General features: G+C 35.1%; 1 pseudogene; it reads left to right on the top strand.

The window, feature by feature from the left end:
• Window positions 1-6,093: 6,093 nt before the first annotated feature.
• On the top strand, window positions 6,094-8,185 carry LOC132519330 (serine/arginine-rich splicing factor 7-like; annotated as a pseudogene).
• The last annotated feature ends 2,388 nt before the right edge of the window (window positions 8,186-10,573 follow it).

Raw genomic sequence — 10,573 nt, 5'->3', positions numbered from 1 at the left:
CCGTTATATTTAGAAAAGATAATCTTATCTTTGAAAGTTTCTATAGTTATGAATGACATTTTTTATGGCTATTAGTGATGTCCTTAAAATTTCTGTAAAACAATTCTATAAAGTATGATGATAAACTGAATATTGGGTTAATTTTTATTTAAAAATCTTTTCCCAATGTGTATATACTCTTATATATGTTCAGGTATATGTTATGGTGACATATTTTTATAAATGTACTGTGAAGATTGTCAATACAGCTGTCACCTAATATAAAAGGTTACTATCTGTGATGGATGTTGGATGACATTTAAAAAATAAAAATAATTTTTAGCAATACTTAAAACTGTTAAAGATATTTTCCTTTAGAAGAAAACATTGTAGAAAAAGGTAACTTAAGCAATGATATTTTGGGTTTACATTTAATGTAAATGATAAAGCAGGATAAAACAAATAACCAACGTAATGCTCTTGGTTTAATAAGCTCACAACTTGGAAATGTGTCACTGGTGCATTCAAAATATAACCAATTTTGGGTGAACATTTAAAGAAATTATGGAGAAATAACTTAATTATAAAATTTTTAAAATTCAACCATAAATGATCTATATTTACTTTGAAATGTTATATAATTATTTGAAATCTACTGGATTTGATAAAACATAGAAAGTAAAAATACTAAAAAGATTTGTAGCATTCAGACAGCAGTACAGCATATCTCACCAATTGTGATAAAAGGTTTACAGGCTAAATTACAGAACTGTACCTAATTGTCTATATGCTTATTCATTTATTTGATCCTTCATTCACTTATAATTTCATTGTGCTTGTTAACAGAGCATTTGGTTAGCCAATTGAATTAATTAGTTGTTTAGTCTAAGTTAGGAATTTCTTAATTGCTCCTGGTTGGGTTTGGACCAAAATTTTCCATGCCTTAATTTATAAAAGAGGTTATATGTCTGTTTACTAGTTTGGGCTCATCTAAATGCTAGGTTGAAAATGAAAATACATTTGCCTTTTGGGACTACAGTTTCACTTTCTGAATGTTTTCTCACTGTTTGTCCATATTCCCTTCATTTACTGTTGGCACTTGCATCCTCAAACCCACCTGTTCTGCTGTTTGTTAGCCACTTTATATAAGGCAAGTATTTAACTTATTAACAATATCTGTAATTTTGGAATGCAACATCTTCCTCTATGGTAATGCAGTCCACTATGTAAACAGGTGTCATATGACTCTCTTATGTTGCCCTATGGGAATTGGCAGCTGGGGAATTGGCACAAGAATGAGGGTACTCTGGCTATTGCTAATGTTGTGAGTAATAAACTCTTCATCTCTAACCCAGGAATCTCATGTCTTCTACCAGCTTTCATGAAGCTGTGGAAAGCTAACTTGTTAGGTTCCAAATAGAGTAAACTTGTGGACCCTTTACAGTTCTTGGCAATGATGCCATGATTTGACTGGTAGCTTTATTTTCTTAGTGGTACATGAAGTAATGGTATATTCAAAAATTAATGGCTTCTTGGATTCAATGACATGTAGTATCTGAATATATATTCCTACACTTACCATGAATAGAGTCAATGGCATCCACAATTTCTCTCTAAGAATCTTGTCAAATTTCAAGTTCTTACAGCACAGAGCTGACCAGAACATGGTATAATCCCAATATTTTCACTTAGAATTAGACCTAGAGAGAAACCCCGTATTAGCTTTACTCGAGCTCTGCTTTGGAAAGCATTTGATACTGGCCCACCTAATCAACTCATACTTTTATTTCTCTTTCTATTCCCACCTTGTACATAGTCTCCTGGGAAACTTCCTTGGAGGAGGTTTGTCTGAGAAAGCTGGCTTTAGGAATTTTTGGCTACGACACTCTATTCCTTGCTCTCTTTTAATGAAATCAACAAGAAAATTTATTATTTTAGAGTGAGGAGTAACTGTGAAAGGGCCAAGACACTTCTGTCTTATACATTATCTCCCTGTAGACAAGCAACATGGGAAGACAAATCATCATTACAAGATTTTGTGGTAGGCACAGAATTAAACAATATTAATGTCATTATGTTGTTTACTAACATCTGATTGAAAAAAAAAGCAACAAAACCCATTAATATCCTTTCCCTGGGATGCCAGTGTCTAGTGTATCATTTGCCCCATTGGCTTAAGCCTTATCTCAATGGTTTCATTCTTCAGGACAAGTGCATTAGTTTTGGACATCAGAAAAAATTCAAGCTGTTGAGATATGAAAGGAAGGAGACTGAGGATTTCTGAAAAAGAGACACATTTCCTGTGGGCATTGTCTGGAATGGGCATTTGAAGATGGATGGAAATATAGTAGCCATCTTCAACCATACACAGAGCTAACCTGTAGACAGGCCAAAATATACTTAGAAATAGCAAGATGGAAATCACCAGATGTCAATTCTGTCACTCTGTACTCAGCAGATATCTTTCCTGGGCTAACCTTGCATATCTTTCTTGCCTTCCTTCCCTGGCAGGAGTTGAGGGGGGCAGTGGGATAGAGTAGATTTCAGCAAAAGACATGGGCTCTCACTTGTTTTTTATTACAGCTCTTCTCATTAATTTTCAGCCTAGTTTAATTCTTCCCTAGCTGAGAAAAGAGATATCAGTTTTCTTAATTCATGAATAGTTGCTGGTCTTTTTTTTTCTCTCTCTTTCTGATTCCAGGTATAGAATTATTTCAGTATTGAAGATTACAGTGTAGTGTTCTTTTTCTCCAATGTCCTTTTGAGGGACAAGAAAAGAGTATTGAATGGAAATGAAAGTAAACCAGGTTTTGAAATAACAAATTTCTAACAGCCACAAATGAATGATCCATGTACCATATTTTTATATATATCATTAGCCATTATACTTTCTTATTATTATTGGCTTTTAATCATTATTCCTTTAACCAAACTATGGCTTCATGCATATCTTACTCTGTTTTATGTAATTTCTGTTAGTTCTTATAAATTTTATCATATTTCTTTGCTTTCATAAAATTACTGTTACATTTATTTTATGGTATTTGATTAAGAGTTTCAACATATCAGATATTGAAACTCATATTTTTCAGACCATTGCTCTTAATAAACTTATCTGATTGAGTTTTTTTCTGTTTTATACTTTAATATTTGCTCTTATTGATAATCATAGAAGAAGTTACATGTAAAAAATAATTTTCCTATTTCATCCACGCTAGGTGCATTGTTCTGTAGGGAATAATTCTCTTTCATAACCACAAAAGTGTTTCCAAAAATAGTTTTGTACTATTTCTTTTGAAAGTGTCTTTTGAAACACCATATTTTCATGACCATATATAATTTCCTGAAGCCTTTTTATAAAAGGCTAAATGGTAGCTTTTATCTCACTTTCTTGATACAATTTTTCACATTTCTATCACAGGTTTTACTTTTCTTTCAGCAACATTATTTTTAAACTTCAAATAGTAGTAGAATTCTATGTCACTTCCAAACCATTGATCAGGCTATTGTAAATAACACCTCATTCTCCATCATGATTCTCTGTTACTTTCTTTCACACTGGCTGCAGTTACACATGAAAGAAGGGTCAAAGTGAGGTCACTGCAATTGCTTTGAATATGACTGAATAGTGACCTCTGCAAGGTAGAGCCAAAGCTTGGGATTTGGGTATGGCAACAAATACAGGGACTTGTTAGTTCTACGGATGCCCACCAATAAGTGAGCCAGAGTATGTTAAATATTGGGGATCAGTATATAGGCCAGCCAGACTCAAATAGATTTGGAAATGTGTTTGAACTGAGTTCTAGATCCAAGAAGCTGTCACCATTTTTATTTAACAGGGTCTGTAAAGCCCTGCCAATATAATAAGATTGTACACAGTAAGTTGTTAAAAAAATTGTCATTATTTCCAAATAATATAGGTATTATATTTGTTCAAAATTGCATCTCACCTGAGAGTCCTGAAAACAATGGATTACACAAAGTTAATATTTATTATTGTTATTATTATTGTTGCACATAAAAGAATACTAGGGGTAGGAACTTCACTATTGATATGAGTTTTCCTGACATCATCAGAGAATGCAGCCTCTTCTAGCTTTTGCTCCATCTTCCTTAGTATGTGATTGTTGTTAATGTTTTCAAGATAGCTAATGGGCAGGAAAGATCAGGACAAAGGGAAAGAACAAAAAAAAAAAATCATGGCTAGGTGAGTCTGCCCTGCTATTTAACTATTTTTTCCTGGAAAGTGCATTTAAAATTTTCTACTTATACAGACTATGTCCCATGATCATCTCTACTCTCCAAGTGAGGCTGAAAGACAGTTTTTAAAGCTGCATGGATATGTTAAATAACATTAGAGATTTTTTAGTAAGAGAGAGGAGGATGACCATTGGGTAGGAGAAAAATAGTCTCTGCCACAATTAAACATTAGAAAACCAAAGAGAAGAAACCAAAAATTCTTGGAAATAATGAGAACATTTACTATGTGGATTATGGTTAAGACAGATACACAAAATCAAAATGCATTTTTGTATGCCAGAAGTTGAAATGTAGAAACAATAACAGTCACTACCCAAAATAAACTGTAAATACTTGGAAATTACTCTAAAAAATTCATAATATTTATTTGAAGCTCTTCACACAACTTTCTTGAGATATGTGAGAAAAGATTTTAATGATTGGAGACACATGACATATTCTTGGATGAAAAATAGAATGTTTTAAAAATATCAGTTAATTCCAAATTAGTTTATTGGCTTAGTGTAAAGCCAATGAAATGCCAATTTTTTCCCATCTTCAACTCAATTCTCAAAATTAACAGGACAAATAGTAAGAACAGAATATTAAGATGTTTTTAAATTGTAACAAGGATAGATTTGCACTACCAAACATAAAAAAATGTCATCATGTTATAAAAACAAAATAATGCAATTATGAAAAATCATAGTACTGAGCAAGGTTTAGAAACCAGATCAGTAAAACAGAACGAATTGTCACAAAACAAAGTAAAATATATACATATATTATATTTATCATATTCTTAGTATATAATAAAGATATCATTATAAATTATTAAGAATGAAATACACTTTTCAACAAATATATGAAAAAAGTGTACTTAAAAATAAAAAATCAAATCAGACCATGGTTGTATCCAAAACACCCAAACTCCAGATGAATTAAAGTGTTGAAAGTAAAATTCATAAACAAATGAACAATAAACAAATGAATTAAAAATCTAGAAAACACTGATCTCAGATCAGAAAGGGCTTTTTGAGCCTTTTAGCTCCTGAAAATTATATCACAAGGAAAAAACTGATAAATTTGCTAGATTAAAATTTTGAAACATCTTGATGGTAAAATACCATAGAAAACATTGAACAGTCGGAAACATATTTAAAGTAAAAGTGACAAAGAAAGAGGATGTATAGACATAACTGAAGCCCAGCACTGGGCAATGGTGTACAAGTTATAGAAATAACTATCTGGCAAGTATTTTGTTGATAGCATAGTATAACTAAACACCAGGATTTACAGAAAAGCCTTAATTTCAATTTATATAAGACTTACCATTGGCAGGTTTTTATATTATATTGATAGGTTTTCTCAATATGGACACATCTATGACATGTTCATAACTTCATCATCCTGAGTTATATTAAATCATGGCTTAAATCCCATAAATTCTGATCAATCCAGCAGCATTTTCCTAATGTACATGTATCAATAAAACATAAGGTATGGGCTTCCCTGGTGGCGCAGTGGTTGAGAGTCCGCCTGCCGAAGCAGGGGACACGGGTTCACGCCCCGTTCCGGGAAGATCCCACATGCCACGGAGCGGCTGGGCCCATGAGCCATGGCCGCTGAGCCTGTGCGTCTGGAGCCTGTGCTCCGCAACGGGAGAGGCCACAACAGTGAGAGGCCCGCGTACCGCAAAAGAAACAAAAGAAAACAGAAAAAAAAACCCCACAACCCTTGGCCTAAGGCAGTTGATTATGTACCAGACAACACTAATCAATCAGAGTTTGAGTTCCCTTTATTCTGACAAGGCTTCCTAATATAAGCCATCAAAAGTAGTTTAAAACTTGGTAGTCTTGAGTGCCGCCGGGACCGTTGGTGAGTGTGGCTGCGTTGTAGGTTTTGTAGTAATCGATCTCTGGGTGCTGCGAGCTGAAAGAGCCGAGCTCGCAGGCCAGTCATCATGTCACGTTACGGGCGGTACGGAAGAGAAACCAAGGTGTATGCTGGTAACCTGGGAACTGGTGCTGGCAAAGGACAGTTAGAAAGGGCTTTCAGTTATTATGGTCCCTTAAGAACTGTGTGGATTGCCAGAAATCCTCCAGGATTTGCCTTTGTGGAATTTGAAGATCCTAGAGATGCAGAAGATGCAGTGCGAGGCCTGGATGAGAAAGTGATTTGTGGTTCCCCAGTGAGAGTTGAAATATCAACAGGCATGCCTCGGAGATCTCGTTTTGATAGACCACCTGCCCGACGTCCCTTTGATCCCAATGATAGATGCTATGAGTGTGGCAAAAAGGGACATTATGCTTATGATTGTCATCTCTATAGCCGCCGAAGAAGAAGCAGGTCACGGTCTAGATGACATTAAAGATCCAGAGGTAGGCGATACTCGCGCTCTCGCAGCAGGAGCAGGGGAAGGAGGTCAAGATTAGCACCGCCTCGGCGGTCTAGATCTGTGTCTCTTCGTAGATCAAGAACAGCTTCACTCAGACGATCTAGGTCTGGTTCTATAAAAGGATCGAGGTATTTCCAATCCCGGTCCAGGTCGAGATCAAGATCCAGGTCTCTTTTACAACCAAGAAGCAACTGATCGAAGTCCAGATCTCTATCTCCGAAAAGAAGTCCTTCCCCATCAGGAAGTCCGCGAAGAAGTGCAAGTCCTGAAAGAGTGGACTGAAGCTCTCAAGTTCATCTTTTTTTTTACATCTTTATTGGAGTATAATTGCTTTACAATGGTGTGTTAGTTTCTGCTTCATAACAAAGTGAATCAGTTATACATATACATATGTTCCCGTATCTCTTCCCTCTTGCGTCTCCCTCCCTCCCACCCTCCCTATCCCACCCCTCTAAGTGGTCACAAGGCACTGAGCTGATCTCCCTGTGCTATGCGGCTGCTTCCCACTAGCTATCTATTTTACGTTTGGTAGTGTATATATGTCCATGCCTCTCTCTCGCTTTGTCACAGCTTACCCTTCTCCTTCCCCATATCCTCAAGTCCATTCTCTAGTAGGTCTGTGTCTTTATTCCTGTCTTACCCCTAGGTTCTTCATGACATTTTATTTTCTTAAATTCCATACATATGTGTTAGCATACGGTATTTGTCTTTCTCTATCTGACTTACTTCACTCTGTATGACAGACTCTAGGTCTATCCACCTCATTACAAATAGCTCAATTTCATTTCTTTTTATGGATAAGCAACCCTCAGAATGGGAGAAGATATTTGCAAATGAAGCAACTGACAAAGATTTAATCTCCAAAATTTACAAGCAGCTCATGCAGCTCAATAACAAAAAAACAAACAACCCAATCCAAAAATGGGCAGAAGACCTAAATAGACATTTCTCCAAAGAAGATATACAGATTGCCAACAAGCACATGAAAGAATGCTCAACATCATTAATCATTAGAGAAATGCAAATCAAAACTACAATGAGATATCATCTCACACCAGTCAGAATGGCCATCATCAAAAAATCTAGAAACAATCAATGCTGGAGAGGATGTGGAGAAAACGGAACATTCTTGCTCTGCTGGTGGGAATGTGAATTGGTTCAGCTACTATGGAGAACAGTATGGAGGTTCCTTACAAAACTACAAATAGAAATACCATATGACCCAGTAATCCCACTACTGGGCATATACCCTGAGAAAACCATAATTCAAAAAGAGTCATGTACCAAGATGTTCATTGCAGCTCTATTTACAATAGCCAGGAGATGGAAACAACCTAAGTGTCCATCATCGGATGAATGGATAAAGAAGATGTGGCACATATATACAATGGAATATTACTCAAGTTCACCTTTTAGGGAAAAGTTATTTTGTTTACAATATTATAAGGGATTTGTGATGTCTGTAAAGTGTAACTTAGGGAAGGGTAATTTAACCATCTAATCAAAACGGATCTGGACTATTACTCTGTAAATTCACAGCAGTAAGGTAATATAAATTTTTGTTGAATGTATTAAATCCTATGGTCTGAAAATGTAGGTTTTATTTGGCACATTTAAAATAAAATGTTTCTAATTAGATTTTTGATTTGTGTTCAGTATTAATGCTCCTCAATTTGGTAGGCTTCAAGAGTCAACCTTGATATTAACCGTATTCATACAGACCTACATTCCAAGTTTAATGGTGTTATTTAAGTCTTGAACATCACTGAATAGTATATATACACTTGGAAGATTCCTTTCTACGCTTAGAGTTTTGGGTAAGATGGTAAGAACTCGAGTGAGTCCCCCTCAGTAGCATGAATGCATCATGACAAGTCCCTAAATTAATCTATTGGAGTTGGCATTATTAGATGTCATCAGGCTAACGATCTCTTTTGTCAGGCTGTAGGGACTACTGACTTGCTATAAAGTGAACGCAACAGGAACTGAGCAAGAGTAGCTGGACTTAATGCTGGAGAAACTGAATTTTTTGAAGCCTATTTAAGTATAGTAACTAATTGAGGTTTTCAGCCTATTAGATAAGATTGTGTCAAATTAGAGTTCTCCATTCTAGGAAGTTATACTCAATGTTCCTTTGTTTTCAAACACTAACCAATTTTATGCCAAAATTTTTGCATGTCTGAAGAATAGTCTGAATTTGGGACAAAACATCTTCATGTAAACCAGCTTTGCAAAATTTTCCAGCCCAGATATTCTCCTCTGTCTCTTCAAATGGATTGCCTTACTCTGAGCAGAGATCTCTTAATTCCCAAGTTAGATTTTGCAGTTCCCAAACACCAACACACTTTATCTTATTCTGCCAGGCTGGTGCAAAGTAATTAAAGATGTCAATCAGAAATGTTAAAAAGACTAAAGTAGTTTTGTAAATCCGACCTATATTTAGCAACACCTCATGTAGTTATTTTTTGGTAGCATCTGGTAAATTTTAGAATGTTAGAGCCAGTAGATTCTTTATTTGGACTTTAAATATCTTAAGTATCATAGGGCAGTAACAATTTTGAGTTTTCTGGTCAAGCTTTTGGTGCAAAAAAATCTAGTGCTGGTGGCACAGCTGTCTGCCCTTATTTCTTATGCTTTTAAACAAAGTTATTGGATAACTTTACAATTTGGGAATACTGATCTGCCTCAAGTTTATTTACTGGTCTGAATGATCATTAGTATGTTGGAAGTTTGGATGTTCTGTTTTGGGAATTTTGACAACTGGCTGCGTTATATGGTTGGTATAAAGCTATGTGTGTAATCAGCAGGCTTATTTGTTGCACTTGGTCAGCTTTAATTGTTCTGTAGTATATGAAGATAAGATTACTCAACAATAAATCTGCAGAGAATAAAAAAAAAAAAACCAAAAAACTTGGTAGTCTTGCCACCCTGTTTTTAATAGAACAGGTACATACCTCAGCTCCTGTCTTTTCCTTTATTGAAAAACTGACGGAGCATTACAAAATGCATCTGCCTTAAATATTTGAGGCCAACTATAAAACATCAAGATATGTGGTAATAAAAATGCATCCGTGATGATGTGCTGTGAAAAGAAATATGCATAAAACTGTCAAAAGGCCAGCAAAACAAAACAAAACCAAACCCCCGAAACATGAAGAGCAGGAATGAAGTTAGAAAAATAATTTTGCTAAGAAGGCAAAAATATAGTGGAAAAAAGCCTGGATTTAGTGGTCAGGAGACCTGACTTCTACTCTTTCCATGGGAGCTAAAACCTGGGTAATGTAGGCAAATTGCTAAGTTTCTCCAGGCTTGCCTGCACAAATTTAGAAAATAAGGAGGCAGACTGGATGATTTCCAAGCTTCCTTCCAAAGCCAAAATCTGATGAGTTTTTAATGATTTGTAGTTGTTAGAAAGAAGACAAGAAAATTGAAATTCTTGCTTAACAATCTTCAGATGAAAATAAAATTTTCTTTTTTAACTTGTAGAAATTGTAATTGAAATACAAATGGCCACAACTCTCTCTATATGTATTTTTTGCTGCTTATTTTTCTAGCACTTGGTTTGATAGTTATTTCTCATGATCCATTTTTACAAATAAAGAACTCAATATCATCAAAATTGCTATCAGATATTTACTCACATGTACTCAAATACTCACATGGCCATGAAGCAAATGTGTATGGAGTTCTTAACAAATTCTTTCCTTAGACCTAATGGTCCTTAAAGGAGGCTCTGTAAATATTTACTGAGCTTCTACTATGTGCAAGGAACTATTCTAGATTCTAATAATAAAGTGATAAACAAGAAAAGCAAGATATTTGATCTGACCTATTTTACATTCTAGAGGAGGATGATGAAGAATAGATTAGCAAATTAGTAAACAGATAAAGGAATAATCATCTCACATGATGGTAAGTTTTATGAAGAAAGTAAAATGAGCTAGATGTATGCAAATG

The sequence above is a fragment of the Lagenorhynchus albirostris genome, chromosome 4 (genome assembly GCF_949774975.1).
Source record: "Lagenorhynchus albirostris chromosome 4, mLagAlb1.1, whole genome shotgun sequence".
Classification (NCBI taxonomy): Eukaryota; Metazoa; Chordata; class Mammalia; order Artiodactyla; family Delphinidae; genus Lagenorhynchus; species Lagenorhynchus albirostris.
Note: the sequence above shows the minus strand (reverse complement) of the source record. Positions and strands in the feature narration are given on the sequence as shown.